This window comes from Marmota flaviventris, chromosome 14 (genome assembly GCF_047511675.1).
Source record: "Marmota flaviventris isolate mMarFla1 chromosome 14, mMarFla1.hap1, whole genome shotgun sequence".
Classification (NCBI taxonomy): domain Eukaryota; kingdom Metazoa; phylum Chordata; class Mammalia; order Rodentia; family Sciuridae; genus Marmota; species Marmota flaviventris.
Window position 1 is genome coordinate 3,101,384 of NC_092511.1, and position 16,901 is coordinate 3,118,284.

General features: G+C 42.3%; 1 long non-coding RNA gene across 2 annotated transcripts; it reads left to right on the forward strand.

Annotated features, from left to right (window-relative positions):
* The first annotated feature begins 4,098 nt into the window (after positions 1 to 4,098).
* LOC139701765 (uncharacterized) lies at positions 4,099 to 15,661 on the forward strand. 2 transcript variants are annotated; one of them, XR_011704294.1, is made up of 4 exons: positions 4,099 to 4,653; positions 9,190 to 9,332; positions 14,110 to 14,228; positions 14,756 to 15,661. It is a non-coding gene; the product is annotated as an uncharacterized lncRNA (long non-coding RNA). The 2 variants fall into 2 exon arrangements; XR_011704295.1 differs by having other exon boundaries at positions 9,190 to 9,292.
* Positions 15,662 to 16,901: the final 1,240 nt, after the last annotated feature.

Sequence of the window (16,901 nt, forward strand, 5' to 3'; positions counted from 1 at the left end):
AGACTCCTGCGGAATCCCAACTACTAATTGCTTGCCTTCCTTTTGAAGCCTCGGAGCTCCCTGGCTCTTTGCTGGGTTCGTCTTTCCACTCTCTTCCATGTCCTTTTAGAAATTAGTGGGAAATTTTCAAACGTCATTTACTGCTGCCTTTGTTACCTGCGAGCCCCAGTCTGGGGACATCTGTGCCTTCATTTCAGGGGAGGTCTTTGGAGGGCACAGGGATAGTGAGTGTTTATTGCCTGGACCTGAGCAGTGTTTGCAGGGAGCTGGCCCTCAACCAACCGCTGCCGGATCATGCTTCCCTGTCCCTTGTGTTGGCAAATGCACCAAAAAGATGCCCTCAGACAAAAACCAAGTTGTTTCTCTGGACAGTAAATATGAGGACAGACCGTGCCAAGGAACAGCAATGGGGCTACACCTCCAATGGCCCTTAGAAGAGGCTTCCGACACCTACCTGTTCTCCTGGGGGTTGCTTGGGCTAGGAGGAGAGCACAGACTCTGCAGAACATCAGGACTGTTTCACAGTCCTGAGAAAATTACTTAACCTCTTAAAGCCCAGAAAAGAGTACATAAAACTGTCCTTTTCAATTTCACAAGAAGACTGTGAGGAAGCCAGCAAGGTGCACTTGCAAACAGGTGCAATGGCGGCAGGTGCTTAATGGAGTCCACCCGAGAGGTTCGAGTTTCTCTTCTGCTGGGCATGGGGGTGCAATGTGGGCAGACACGGGGCCTGCTGTCCAGGAAGGTGTGTCCCCGGGGCAGGTCAGCTGCACGTCTCCCACTCTGGACCAGAGGCTCCATCCTGTTGCATTGGGGAGGGCCTGAGAAGGCCTCTGGGGGAGCAGGTGGAGCTGAGATGGGGATGGAGTAAAGCACCGAGATGGAAGAGAGGGGTGAGAGATCTTGGAGGGCCCGACCTAGAGTGAAGGAAGTGGAGCAGCCGAGTTGATCACCAGGTACAGAAGAGGCAAGATCTGAAACCAAACAATCCCTTGTGAGCAGAGTGAAGAGAGGGTAGAGGAAGCTGGGGGTCTCAGGTCCAGCTTCAGATGGACACTGGGCCTGGGTCTGTTTCTACCATAAAGATTGCATAAAGGGGCGTTATTTCCAGGTCTAATATGTCATACTTCGCTGGAAAGATGATGACATCATTTCTTGTATGGAATAAGATATGACATTAAAATTATAGGTGAATATCACTAGATACATCAAGACAATATAGCATGTAGGACTTCAAATTAGAAAGGGGCTTGAGAGCATGTTCAAACACCAACTTTTAAAAATTATATGAAAAAAATTAATAGGACTTAACACAATTCTGGAAAAAAAATCAAGATCAAATTTTGAAAGAACTTCCAATTAATCAGTTCAATATTGTTCAAATCCATGCTTTTATAGTACTGGGCTTATGAGAAAATAATTATAATCCATGGAGAATAACGGTTTTGTTTCAACTTCACCGATCAGACTCACACTTTACAAGCAAAAATACACCAACACAAATGTAGTATAAATATCTTTTGTAATAGTAAAAGATACTTATTAAAAATTTTGTCTAACATTTCTTATGAAATGTGAAGCTATTCAAGTGCTTTATATAAATTGACTCCATAGGGGTCTTGGTAAAATAGCAAATGAGTTCTTAATGGTATGAGCTTTGGGAAACAGTCCATGAGAGAAAGCTGTATTGTTTTCCAGCAAAGCAGCTGAATTGGATGTTCATCACTGATGAACTAATGTGGGATTAGTCAGTGATTCTTCTCAGAGTTCCAGTAAAACCACATGAGATACTTAATTTTCGTATTAGCAAGCCTTGTTTCCTAATGCAGGTCATTGGTCTCGGAACATTTTAAAAAGACGTGCAATTGCTGGCTTCTTCTAGAACAAGCTATTCCAGCGAGGTTAGGCTAACTAACATGATAACACAAGTCAGTCTATGTCTGGTGAACAGTAGGATTCCCATTTGTGTTTATGGACAGAAAGCAAAGTTAGACCTGGATGGGGCTCGATCTGGGGAAGAAGCAAGGGAAAAACATGGACTTGAGTATAAGGTGCACCTTTACCTACCAATAAAGCCTAGAATCTCTGAGGCTCAGCTCCTCCTCCAGTCATAGACATATGAACCACTTGACCAGGACAAAGAGAAAGAATAGCCCCCACTGTAAGAGTCCTCGGGAAAGCAGTTTCAAATCAGACTACAGGCAGGGGTCTGTGATGTTCCAAGGACTGACTCCATGTGGGATTTCCTGATCATTGAGGGCCTGTTGCCTCCTTTGTAACAAACGAATAAATGAACAATGTCCACCTGCTCTACCCTCCCTCTTCTTTCTCTGAAACAGTTGTGCCAAACAAAATTTTACCCCAGAATTTTTGCCTGGAAATTGAAGCTACCAGCTGCTGTCCGGGATGTTTCCAAGCCAGTGAATATGAGCCATGCCTCTCTCATCTCCACCTCCATTTGTATTCCTCGATCTGAACAAGTCTACGAAAATACCCTTCTGTGACTCATGAAGAAGTGGTCCCAGAAAGGGCGTTGGCCGAGCGGGCAGCATTGTTCAGAGCATCACAGCTGACCAACCCGCCAGTCAGGAGTCGGACACAGCAGCAAAACCAAAGAGATCAGAACACGGAAGAGCGAGTGTTCCAGAAGTCCGTGGGAGACTTGTTTCCCAAGAACATGGAGCCAGTGTCTTCCTCTAGCTGCTGAACAAGGGCCTTGATCCCAGGCACTCGCTGGACTCTGAGAAAGCACTGAATGAAGTTGGTATCACCAGTGCATCTGGACGGTCACAGCACAGCAGGAGGATCCATCCCAGGGCTGTACCAGGGTCACCTGTCCTCTGCACTCCGCCTGCCCTGCACACAGATCAGCCCCATGGCCCAGCTGCAGGCCCTGGGCATGGCTGTGCTGTCCCACGGTGTAACTGGCTTTCCCACCTCTGAACTCAGCGTGGCCTTTGGTGGGGGGAGTGTCCTTGCTAGTCCCTAGTGTGACGACCACTCTGCAGCCCCTCATGGTGTCAGGGTCCCCTGGCTCTCACACCCTCAGTGGGCTCTTCTGACCTCATGGTTCCTGGGAGTCTCTAAGTGTGAAGCGTCCTGTGCCCACTTCAGCTCCTCTCCGCCTCAGCTTGACACGAGACCCTCCCCCGTGCTTCCTCCCTGCGTCTCAGGGGAGGCTGAACCTTCCAGCCAAGCCCTGATCCCGGGTGTCCTTGACTGCGCTGCGTGCCGCCTTCCCTGGGGTCTAGCTCTGGAGAGGTGCGTGGGTACTGCAGGCCGCTCCGCGTGGACGTGGCCTTCCTTTCCCGTTCCCTTCTCCTCCCCTAAACACAGCCGCCCAGCCCTGCCCACACGTTGGTGGTGCAGGTGTTTGGAGGCTGTTTTTGACACAGGGCAGCCCTGTTTCTTGAGGAAGCAGGGACTCCCTCCACCTCCCTGGGAGGTGCACACAGGAGGGGAGAGGGCGGGGCCTGGCCCAGGGAAGCTCTGCCTTCTCCTGGTCCCTCCCTCTTCCCACCTGTCCAAAGGGAAGTCTCTTCTGTGCCCCTGCCTGGCTGAGGTCCCACAGGCTGCACCTCTCTCCTCTGAGTTGGAGACACCACCTGTGTGTTTCCTGGTTTCCCCTCTTGTCATTTTTACTGTTGATAATGCCTCTTCTTTGCTTGGCTCCCCTAAAACAAAGGTGCTTTCTCTACACAGGTCTTGTCCTAGGTGTGTGATGGGCCTGGTGGGAGTCGGGGTGCAGGTCTGCCCGAGGAGGCAGTGCTGGGGGCACTCAGAGGGAATTGTCAGTGGAGGCTGTGACTCTGAAGGCTAATTTTATTTGCTACATCAGCTGAGAAAGCACTATTTCTGGGTTTTCCTCTGGGGCGGTTCCAGAGAGACCAGCTTTTGCCACAGTGGAGTAGAGAGGGTCTATCCCCACCTGCCTGCACCCCCCACCTGCCTTCACCCCCACCTGCCTGCACCCCCATGCTCAGGCTGCACAGTAGCAAGGTCTGCCAGGCCCTGGCCTGGGACTCTTCTGCTAGATGTGTTGTGATTGTCTCCCCAGCTGTTCCTATTAGGATAATCCATGTAATTAATAATTGACAGGAGTAAACATCAAGGATGAATAAACAACATGGATCAGAAGAGAAACTTGTTTGGACTTGTTTGGACTTGTTTGGACTTTGCAGTAACTCAGTGACTTTTTAGTGCTGGTCACAAGATGACCAGAGAGTGTGTCTATGTTAGATAAGTGGATGATATAACCTTTTTGAGTGTGGATGATGTAACCTTCTAAGTTGTGGTCATAGGATAATAAAGTAGTCAGGCAGTATGCTTATGTTAGATAAGTTAGGTGTGAACAACTTGTAAAGTATATAAGCGCGGGGGAAACTCCATGTAATTGCTCACAACTAACTCTCGTCGCCTGAGAGTAAGATCGTGCAGTTGTGTGCCAGCCACCTCGTGTATTGCTTTGTGTGGTGTGCGAATAAACCAGCATTTCAAAAGGCAATCGAGTTCGTGCTTGGTGTTCGCGTACGTCGCGGTCCGGGGTCCAGTGCAGATATCCGGAAGGGAACTCCTGGTAACCAGACAAGGCTGAGAAGCTGCTCGTGACAGTTGGCGTAGTCGGCAGGATACGGAAGAAGAGCTCCGGAGCAGGTAAATATAACCCACATGGCAATGCACAATTTCTTCTACTGAAAACCTAGAATGACCGTGATCGTCCGGCGTCTAGGCTGAAGGTGGAATGAAAGGGGAGTGCCCCCACCAAAATCCTTAGGAGGACGGTGGTCCCTGTGCATGGGGTGGCTTAAGGAAAGGATAGAAAATTGGGCACTATATAGCTGGCATCAGGGAATAAGTCAGATACCTTATAAGATAGAAACAAACGGGTTTATTGCTTGGAAAATTCATGTAGCTAAACTGAGGATCCTCTTAAAAATAGCAACATGGGCTTCAAGGAAGTAATAAAAGGATTTAGGCAGAAATGTAGAATAGGAGAACTAAAGCTCGAGCAAAAGGAATTAAAATCTCAATCGCCATGGCGAGGTATTGAAAGAATTGTTCAGGCAAAGATGCCTGAGTTCCAGAAAGGAACCACAGTTGAGGTAACATTAAGTAATCCTCAGACCGTCCAGCCCATAATGGAGCGGGCTGACAAGAAAGAAATCCCGGGAATATTATGTAAAATTATAGATGATATAGATGATGACAGGCTAAGAGGCAAAAGGTTAGTAAAAGAAGCCCTTAAAAATGGAAGTAATAACCCATTTTTGAAAGACATATTGGACCAACTGGAAGCTCCTGATAAGGCCAGCATGCCAGTTTCAGTAATTAAAACATCCACACCCGGACGGGGACGCCCAGATGGGTTGGAACAAGTTATTGAAACTAGGGACTTAACTAGACCTGAAATGGTTCAGTTAAGGCAAGATTTTTCACAGAAAGGTCAGACCGACGGAGACTTTTTGTTTACAATTCATAGTAAGGGAGGCGAGTCTATAAGACTCGCAGGCAAGGAGATGCAGGTGGTTAATATCCAGATAGACAATCCGAGTGTTGCGGACACTTTAGCAAAGAATATACAAGAGGACCCTGACAGGGTACGCACACTTTGGGATTGGATTGCAATAGCCTGGGCAGAGGCCATCCCACATATAGATTGGGGTGTCTTTGAAGGCCAGGTACAGTGGAAGAATCCCAGTGAAGGGATTAAGATAGTAAAGAAGTTAGCTATTTTTAGCAAAATTTATAATCAGTTTCAAGGATCCCCTTTAAGTGCTCACTTAACAGCCGCGCTTAGGAGAATAATTATAAAAGGAGCACCAGAACAGCATAGAATGATGTTGGCAACCATGCTAGCTGGAGCCAACACCCTATGGGATGTAGTTGAGTTCTTAAAGCAACATCGAGAATTACAACAAGAGCACAAAATGTCATTTCAAGCTGCAATGTCATTTCAAGCTAAAGCTCGAAACCCAGTCTGCTTTCCAACAAATGGTAACGGAAATATTAAATGCTACCAGACAAATGGGAACAGTCAATGTTTCCAGACAAAAAACTTCCGTTTGGGAGGCCCGCCTGGCCAGCGGAGCCTCCCAAGAAACAGAAATATGTTGGGAAATGGCAAAGACTGGAGAAAGGTGCGACCAGGACAAGCCTGGACACAAGGAAATGTTGCTGTAAACAACAGGCAGATAGGAAGCAGAATGAAGCCACAAAGGCCGGTGCCGCGAGGAAATCAGGTGCAGGGCCAGAGAGGAAGGTTTGGTTTAACAATGCCAAGGTTTGGAATATCCAGATGGCAAAACGGCCGGACACCCGGCCGTTCATACAATTAAAATTTATAGTTGATAATCAAGAATATACAGACTCCTTCCTGATAGATACGGGAAGCGAGGTAACAATAGTCAGAGATGATTTTGTAAATAATAAACCAGCTAAGGAAAAAGTTATAGTACAAGGAGTATCTGGACATAGGGCAGAAATGAGAAAAGAATGGGTAACATTTAAAATATATGATTTGGATTATACAATACAAGTGTTGGTAGGCAAAGTTCCACATGGAGTATTAGGAATTCAGGAAATCAGGTTATTATATGGTGAATGGTTACCTTTGAAGAGATTAAAGTGTTTTGAAACAAAAATTTTAAGTCAAGTAAAGATTGATCCAGTAAAATTGCCCCATACTCCACCAGTGTTTACTAAACAGTATCCTATTAAAGGAGGACACGAAGAGATTAGCGCCACAATAAAGGAAATGTTGGAAAAAGATATAATAGAAAAGGCATCATCATTTAAATATAACAGTCCAGTATGGCCTGTTATGAAACCTAATGGCAAGTGGAGATTGACGGTAGACTATAGGAATATAAATAAAGTAACCCCTTCTATGCCAGGTACTCTTCCAGATGTAGAGTCTATTTATGCTCAAATTAGGAATTTTTCACCTACTTGTTTTTGTGCTATAGATTTGAGTGATATGTTTTTCGCTATCCCATTAGATATTAAAAGTAGAGAATTGACTACATTCACTTGGGAATCAGTACAATATAGGTTTAAAAGGTTACCACAAGGATATAAAAATAGCCCAATTATAGCACATGTAACTTTACAAGAAACGTTAAAGGACTTTCAAGATAAAGGAACTACTAAGTTATGGTCATATGTGGATGATATATTAATTGCTGGGAAAGATATGACCGAGTTAAATAAAGTAAAGGACGAGGTAGTTATATTATTGAAATCAAAAGGATGGTCCATCAATCCTGATAAAATTCAAGGTCCAGCCACGTCAGTTAAGTATCTGGGGGTGGTGTGGACTACAGAAGGACCTAAGGTTCCGGATGCAGTAATAAATAAGATTTTGGCTTTACAGTCACCAAAAACCAAGACAGAGGCTCAGCAGGTGATGGGCATTTTGGGATATTGGAGATTACATATTCCATATTTGCAAATGATTCTGGCTCCAATACACAGGGTATGCAGGAAAGCTGCGGACTTTGTATGGGGACCGGAACAGAAAAAGTCATTAGAATTAGCTAAGGAATATGTTCAGACATATACCCAATTGTATGTACCTCAACCTGGTGAAGAAATTATAATTGATATAATATATGCCAATGACTTTGGAAATTGGGGCATATATACTAAAAGTAATAGTCAGACTAAACCAGTTGGGTTTTACTCCAAAAGATTTCCTTTTTCCGAAAACAAGTACTCTTTCTTTGAGAAAACAGTGTGGACAGCTTATACGGCGGTACAGAGCCTAGGTTTTGTTTTAACTAATAGAATAGTTACATTAAGAACTCAGATACCAATTTTGGATTGGGTACGAACTAAGGAGGAAGACTTTAGAGGTTTACCCATGGAACAAAAAGTGTTGAAATGGAAATGGTATTTGTTAACTATAATTAATGATGCAACAGTGTCAGGGAATAATAAGACATTAAGGTTATCAGAATTAGTTTTTGCTCAGCCTATGGTAGAAGTACCGGTAGAGATTAAACAACCAAAGACACAACCTATTGGAAAATGGGGGGCAGTTGCTTCTCATAAAAATGCATGGTTCACAGATGGATCAAGTAAAGTAGTAGGAAATGTCACTAAATGGAAAGCTGTGGCATATCGACCAAGTGATAAAAAGATCTTAGTTAAGGAAGGCTCGGATGCCTCAGCACAGTTAGCAGAACTCTGTGCAGTAAAATTGGCCGTTGAACAATCTATCCATGAAAAGAAAAAGTATATACACGTTTTTTCGGACTCATGGGCAGTTTGTAATGGTATTGCCATATGGTCTGCAAAGTGGAAGGAATCTGATTATAAAATTAATGGAAAAGATGTATGGGGAATACATATTTGGAAATTTCTTGCGGAGGCACCTATACATGTAAAGATAGCGCACGTTGATGCTCACACAGGACGTACAGATGAAATATCCAAATTTAATAATGTGGCAGACAAATTGAGTAAATTTGACTCCGAAGGGCTAAAATTGGTGAATAAGGCCCCTTGGAAAATATCAGATAGAACAGATACAAAGATTCGGTTGAAACGTGACCCAAATTGGCATATAAAACTTCCTGAATTGAATGCTGATATTTCGGATGATGAAATCCGACAATTGCATAAGGAATTAGGACATATTGGAACACATGGAATGTTCCAATGGTTTCAAGGAAGAAATATAAAAGTCACCTGGGGAGCATGCAAGCGTGCGATATCTGGATGTGAATTATGCGCATCCTCGGTACAACGTTTCCGGAGGGATCCACCCCATAATAGGCCGTCACCAAGAGGATTTAATGAAAAGGTACAAATTGATTATATTGGTCCTTTGCAGAATGGAAAATATGTGTGTACTATGGTAGATTGTAGTACCAGATTGGGACATGCATGTGCAAGTAGACATGCAGATCAAAGCTCTACTATGAAAACTATTTGGAGCTGGTGTGCAGCATATGGATGTCCTTGGAATGTAACTTCTGATCAGGGTTCTCATTTTACTGGTAGAAATGTTCAGAAATTAGCTGACGTTTTAGGAATTAATTGGGATTTTCATTTGGCCTATAACCCACAAGCAGCAGGAAATATTGAAAGGTTCAATGGATTATTAAAGACTAAATTGTGGCAGATAGGACAAGATGTGCCATTTGACAAGGCAATACTGATTGCAGTTTTTGAACTTAATTCTAGGCAAAGACTGCACAGGAGATCACCCTTTGAGGAAACATTCCAAAAGGACATCGATGTGCAGGCAGACGGGGACCCAAACCCAGATAAAATAAGACCATATAAGGTGTGGATACGTAACAGAAAAGATAACTCTGTGATTAAAGGTGAGATTGTATCACACGGACAAGGAAATACCCTATGGGTATCAACTGGAAAAGGGGACCTCAGATTAGTAAAAAGCCAAGATGTTGTCACTAGGTAAACGTTTGTGTGTTTTGTTTAACATATGCTTTGTTATCCTGATTGTATATTCTTGCTTGTTTTTGGGTGGATATTTTCATTGTAACGAATGGCAGACAGCTCTTTTGAATGGTTCTACTTGTTTTAATCATAAATTGTTGGTACGAGATTTGCTACCCTGTTATGTACTTAATTATACACTATGTTTCTGGTAATGGCACCTAGGACTTTGTTACTTTTGCTATTTTTGCTACTTTTGATAGCCCTGCAGTTCTATTCAGTAATGGGAAATCAAACTACAACTCCCACTACTTTTACTACTACGACTCCATATTATTTTGGTATCAGGAACATTAACCTGACCAAGTATTCTTACAAAGATTGGATCTTCAATTATATTAATTTCACTCATTCACTTCAAGAGTGTAATAATTCTTGTGCAGTAATACCACAATATTGGAGAAGTAACAAATTCCTACAAAATTTTACTGCTATTAGATACCTGTTTTATCATAATTATGCATTTTGCCACCATTATAACAAACACTCAGCACCTAAGGAGTGTGACCATTTTTGGGACATCAATACAGTTGGGGTATATAGCCCAATGTTTAGATCTAGTGCGGATGGAGGATATTCTAATAAATATGAAACTAACCCCCTCCGATGTCATCTGGTACCTGGGATTATGGATATGTGGTCTTATAAGCCACATTTTGTGTATTATTATAGGAAACTTGGAGGCAAACCTTTAGTTAAGAGCTATAATGCTACAGCAGCAGTGCTTAATAATCCAAACCTTACTGTATATACTTTTGAGGAGTCTACAGAAGAGGATGACTTTACATGTATAAAAGCAGCAGAAAAGGATGTTGCATCACTGCCTTTTCAGGTTTGGGTGTCCAACAAACAGAATGATTATAATTTATTCGATTATGAATATGAAGAATATGACTATTCTTCATATGATGATGGAGAAGAAGGAGGTTCTGGTGAATTTACAACTACAACCCCACGAACAACTACGTTGGGGATAAATTTGTTGCCATATAATGATTCTAAGGAAATGTTGGATGAATGGAAGAGATTGCCTAGACATTTACAAGGAGCTAGACCGTTGCCTAGATGGCCGCAAGTTTTAGTTGAACCCTACGGGACATGGTGTCCAAAAGAGTTACAGCAGTATCTAGATTCCATGAACACTAAACAAAGGAATATGTCTATATATATTGAAGATGTGCAAAGCAGAACTCATTTGAATTATACCCATTATGTTTCTTGTGTAGCGGATTTTCCTAATTTACCTATATATGGAAAGTTTGAGATCCTACAGAATCCTGATAGATCCTTAGAAATACGGAACCAATCTTATCTTACTATAGATAATTGGTGGAAAGTCAATACCTTAGGTACCGCCACTTGGCGATCACCTGTTGTGTTGACCGACCCTTTACCACAGCCATTTACCCATAACTTGGTTAAACCAGTGGCCACGCCTCCTAAAATAAAGGACAAAATCGGGTATGCTTGTATCCGCAGCATTTTTGGAGATATGCTTAACCGAACACAGGGACAAGCATTTATTGGTAGAGTTTGCTTCCCTGTTGATTCAACCTTCCTTAAGTGGTGCCAATATAGATATTATTATAAAATTGGTAATTATTCATCTGTAACTTATAAGATTCACACACAGGCCTGTAGGCTGGGTCCGGCTTACAGGACGACTGGGGTATTACATCCTGAATTTGGAATGTTTAATCACTCTGGATGGCTATTATTTGAAAACAAAACAAGGAGGTATGTCTTTAAAAATGCCAATAATGAATGGGACCTCTCAGAGATTGTGGATAGCCCGAAATTGGGACAGAGAGTGCATAGTCCAGGGTTACATGATTATAAATTCACCGTGGACAAATACATTGTTAACCAGACAGTATGGAAAAACTACACACAATATTATAATATATTTAATTGGACATGGTGTTATAATTTTAGCAGACAAAATTGTGTACAGAATCCTCTTCATGCTGTATATTTGAATGCCTCTCATATGCATCTTGAGGTGAATAATACGTGGCATAGGTTTGATAATCAGTCCTGGCAACCTGTATTGGTTGTCACACCTAAGGATATTTTGGAAAAACACTTGTATAATGTTACATTTCTGCAGGTAGATTATACTTATAATGGATCCAAAGGAGAATCTTCAAAGTGGCCTTATTATAAATGCCAAGACTGTACCTTTAAGTTTTATGATAATTTCTTTGGGACTTTGATTCCCGTGTTTAATTTGAGTGATGACAAAATCAGAGTGAATGTCCATAATATGTCAATCCCGATGGGAGTTGATTCTAATTATGTGGACACTAAAAATGTTAGTTTAGCTATGGAAAGATCTATTTGCAGATGGTTTCCACATTCATGGCAATATGTGATTGGTATCCATAGGTCTATTATGCATAATGATTCCACGTACTATGATATCCCTCTTGATGTGAATATAACTGGAAACTTTTCCAAACACTCTGAAGGTGGAAAAGCTTTTTTGGATACTCAGGATAAACGCGAAAGAACCTATACTCTGAAACCATATGTATATTCTCTTAGTTTTGTACCACCAGATTTGGATGAAGTTACTTTAGTGAATTACAAAACAGAAACTTACCTGGTAAATGCTGATGACTACTGGTCATTGAAGACCGGGTGCCCTAGAGCACAGCTCTGGGATACTATAATTAGATACCATGTGGATATAGCAGATAGAAAAACTCTGAAATGGTGGTTGACACAAGGAATGGATTTCTCTACTTGGTCTAGTAAAATATATCCAGGAAAATTACCTTATTACTGGTATATGTTATTACCAGGAAGTGACAATGAATGGAATCTTTATGATATTGTAACACATGATGTTTTACATAATAATACTGATGTGTTTGATGCACATGCAGGTAATCATATTATATATAGTACAAAGATGGATATGCAGAGATGCTACATGGAACCGACCTCTTTGAATCCTTGTTTAATCGATAGAGGAGGATTTAATGGAACCAAGGGATGGGTTACTGCCCATTTCCCAAGAGCGGTCCTCTTCCCACGCAAGGAAAAGGACGGTAATTTTATGAAGACTTTAGAGGCTCCAGGATTTTTACCTTTATTACATCAGCCAGTTAGATTTTTGATACAACCACAAGTACAGCCAATTGTGTTACGATTGTCTGTTAGTGATTTGTTGAAAGGTGAAACTGTATGTCCTTCTTTTGAGTCTACTGTGTTGCCAGATTTGTTTTATTCAGTCCAAAGAAATGCAGCAGGACGGAGACCTTTGCAGTTCGCAGCGATTGGCGCTTTCCTGGCCGGAGCAGCTTTGGGGGCAGCGATCGCTGGAGCAATGACGGAGGAACTTCGAGTGGAAATTTCAGCTCTTCGAGGACTTCAGAATAAACAGAACTTTGTTATCTCACAATTATCTAAAAATCTGCACTCCACATCTTTACTTATGGAAAGACTTTCTGCAGAACAGGAACTTTTGAAACATCATGTTGATTCACTAAGTAAGGTGATTGAGACTATGGATGCATCATGGAATGTACGTATGAAACAATTGGAGGCAACTCAGGAGTGTGAACATCTGCAAGCAATGATCACCGCGGGATTAGAAGAAATAAGACTGTTATTTAGAACCGGCATAGGCATGGAAACTGCATCAGCTATAACCATATTAGATCCTACAAAGGATTCTTGGTGTGAAACTGGTGTTTGCATGATTAATTTATGGCAAATGTCGACATCTAAGGTTGTAATAGGATATCCAACTAAGGCTATACCGAAGAAAATTGGTAAAGATTGGATAATACCGTTTGATAAGTTTTATTGGTTAAAATGGAACAATATGTCATATTATGTGCCTAGTGAAGCCACTTATGCTATAGGTAAAACAACTATTATAGCATATGATCTTTTCTCAGATGAACCTAGGACTTCTGATATAACTATATCTATGCCTCAGGCTACTTTGTTAGATCTTGGGAATTTTAATATGTTGTCTTGTTATCCTGAACCTTACATGGTTCGACGATGGCAAAACATTTCTTATAGTGATTCTTTAAGTTTGAATGCTGGTTGTCATGTACATACTAATGTCATGATGATGGAACATATGAATCTAACTGTTAAGAAACATCTATTTAGGTCTAAGAGTTTTACTGCTACGCAAAACTTACGAGTCCTGACTCAGGTGGTTTATATGTCTAATCATACTTTTGGGTTACATTCTTTTGTACCCCAACCACCTCTGTCAGAAGAATATAAAAAGATGATGAAAGCAACAGAGGCAGCCAAATCCGTTTATGCTTCATTAGGAAAGGAAATTGAGACAGTACATAATCAAACTACTGAACTTCTCCAAAGATTTTCAGGTGAAACTCATAAAGTTAAGATGTTAGTTGATTCTGGATATTTGATTCCGCGTGACTTTCAGTATACTTATGATTGTAGTTTTGTAGGTTTCTTTAGAAAATTAGTTCATGCAGATGTTAGTTGCATTATGAGATGGAATCCTTTCCATTGGCTTAAGGAAGGATTGCTATATGTATGTTGTTTTGTATTATTAGTATTATGCATTAAGGTTTGTTTAAAGATTAATAAGTCTGCAGGAAAGAAAACTTACATTAAAATGGATAAACTTCAACATTACAGAGACCATGAAGCGAAAGGCACTAAGAAAATTAAATCCAAGAAGGAGAAGGACGGCAAGATCGAGGAATTATTCTGAACAGTTGCACTATGCAAATTGTCATCTTTGCATCGAATTTCATGTAAATACATGGTTTTTATATAGTGCATATACACTGTTTGGGCAGGAACGTTTTTCTCTTTTATGTAGACTAGTAACCTTACGCAGTGGACCATGGTGTCCGCTGGATAATAATTTGGAGGGTATTGTACCTTCTTTATGTGTATTCTTAAATCATGTTTGGAACTGTATTCCTAATATTAATTCGCACTGTAATGTTTATTGTAGGTATGATGTACACTCGTGTGTTAAGGGTTTATTTGGATTGTTCACGGAAGTAATGAAGTCTGATCATGATTTGTTGACACAGCAATCTAATGCATTTGCTTTTTACATTAATGGGATTATTTCCCTTAGCTATGATAGATCATTGTTGTTTGGTGATGAGGTATTATGTAGGAGTTTTGCGCAATGCAGACGGAGGAAGACGTATAACCCTAGATCTTTGTTTGATATATGCTTAAGGAATATCTGTAAGCCTTATTTTGTTAAATTGTGGACTTATGTCGATTGTCACCAAAACTTACCCAGACTTGGTTAACGTTATAGAATTTCTTGAGGAACTATGTCTGTGGACCAGATAATCATCAGACGGATATTAGGACGCAAATTGAGGAACGACCTGTTGTTCCGGAAGGATCGCATGACTCCAATTCCGATGTTCTTGGAAAAAGATGTTGATTATCCATTTATGATAATTCACAATATGGTGATAGATTTATCGTTAGTGAAGGATTTGAATTTTGATGTTTATTCACGACTGACACATCCTTTTGTGCCACATGTGAAAGCTCCCTTTTGCTGTGAGATTCGTGCTATGCTTCATCCTTTTCTACACTCCTGTGTGGTCGGTGGCTGCATGGATGCCGTGGATTGCATCTTCCAATCTGAAGAAGATTGGTTTGGAGGGCCGCGACAGCCCATACGTTTCCCCGAGGACGGGCAACTTCCGAATGGACGACCTAAGACAGGGGACCGTACTTGTCGCTTTGATACATCGGCACCATCAGTACCATCGGCGCCTCCGTATCAAGGGGGTGGAATGACAGGAGTAAACATCAAGGATGAATAAACAACATGGATCAGAAGAGAAACTTGTTTGGACTTGTTTGGACTTGTTTGGACTTTGCAGTAACTCAGTGACTTTTTAGTGCTGGTCACAAGATGACCAGAGAGTGTGTCTATGTTAGATAAGTGGATGATATAACCTTTTTGAGTGTGGATGATGTAACCTTCTAAGTTGTGGTCATAGGATAATAAAGTAGTCAGGCAGTATGCTTATGTTAGATAAGTTAGGTGTGAACAACTTGTAAAGTATATAAGCGCGGGGGAAACTCCATGTAATTGCTCACAACTAACTCTCGTCGCCTGAGAGTAAGATCGTGCAGTTGTGTGCCAGCCACCTCGTGTATTGCTTTGTGTGGTGTGCGAATAAACCAGCATTTCAAAAGGCAATCGAGTTCGTGCTTGGTGTTCGCGTACGTCGCGGTCCGGGGTCCAGTGCAGATATCCGGAAGGGAACTCCTGGTAACCAGACAAGGCTGAGAAGCTGCTCGTGACAATAATAAAGGCTTTAATTATAGAAATTTAAAGAGAGGCATTTGTAATTATCACCCAAACCTGATCTAGATATGCAGGAAATTTTACTGAGCGCCTACTAAGTACCTTACCATAGTACCTTGTTGAGCCTTTACTATTACTCTTCAAAGGTCCCTTTTAAATTGAACAGCAATTTCTTTTACAACGCAGGGCTGAGATGCTGTTGCCTCCTGGGGTTGTGAGCCCCAGACTGGTGACCTGAAGAACAGACCTTCCTGCCCACACACCAAGGCTGGAGTCTGAGGTCCCTCCGTGGGCTGAGGGACGGTCTGCTCCTGGCTCCTCTCCAGGCCTCTGTTGGCGTCCGCATGCCTTGGCTCGCAGAAGCTGTCTTCTCCGTGACTTCCTGAGTCCAGTCATGGTGACCAGGGTCACCCTTAGTGGCCACCGCTTAGCTTGCTCTGTGTCCAAGTAATGTCACCTTCTGAGGTCCTGGTTCTATGATTTCACCATCTTTCGGGTACAGTGTAGACCATAACAGTGGCCGATAGGAATGGGAAATCAAAGCCTTAACACAGAACATCTGTGCCACAGTGTCCCCACCTCTGGCCCGTACCCTCCTGGATGTGTCCTCCGCCCATGGTAGACTTTTCTCCTTTTTCCTCCCACGATCCCTGTTCTCACGTGTCACGGTGGCCCACCCCTGCAGCCCCAGCTTCTCGGAAGGCTGAGGCAGGAAGGCTTAAAGTTTGAAGCCAGCCTGGGAAACACAGGAGACCCCTCTCACCAAACTAACCACAAAGAGCAGAAAGAGAGGAGGGTCTCTGTTGTCTCCCCACCATCTTCCTTCTCTACTTTGAGAGCCCTCCCTTTCCCTCTGAGTCTGCATTTAACATACGCCAACACTTCCCGTCTCAGAAAGCTGATGGTCACATTTGCAAACCCAGTGTCCCCTCTCAGCCACTGTCATTCCGTCCTGTGCCTCCTAACAGGTAACCTGCAATGAGTTCCCTTCCCTCCCCCTCCCTGCACGCGTCCTGAGGATTCTCTGTCCTCTATAACCCTTCCACTGAAGTCCTTTCCTCCTGGGTGGTCAACAACTGGACTTGTGACAGAATTCATTTGAATTTTGAATGTAATGTGATTATTTGAATGA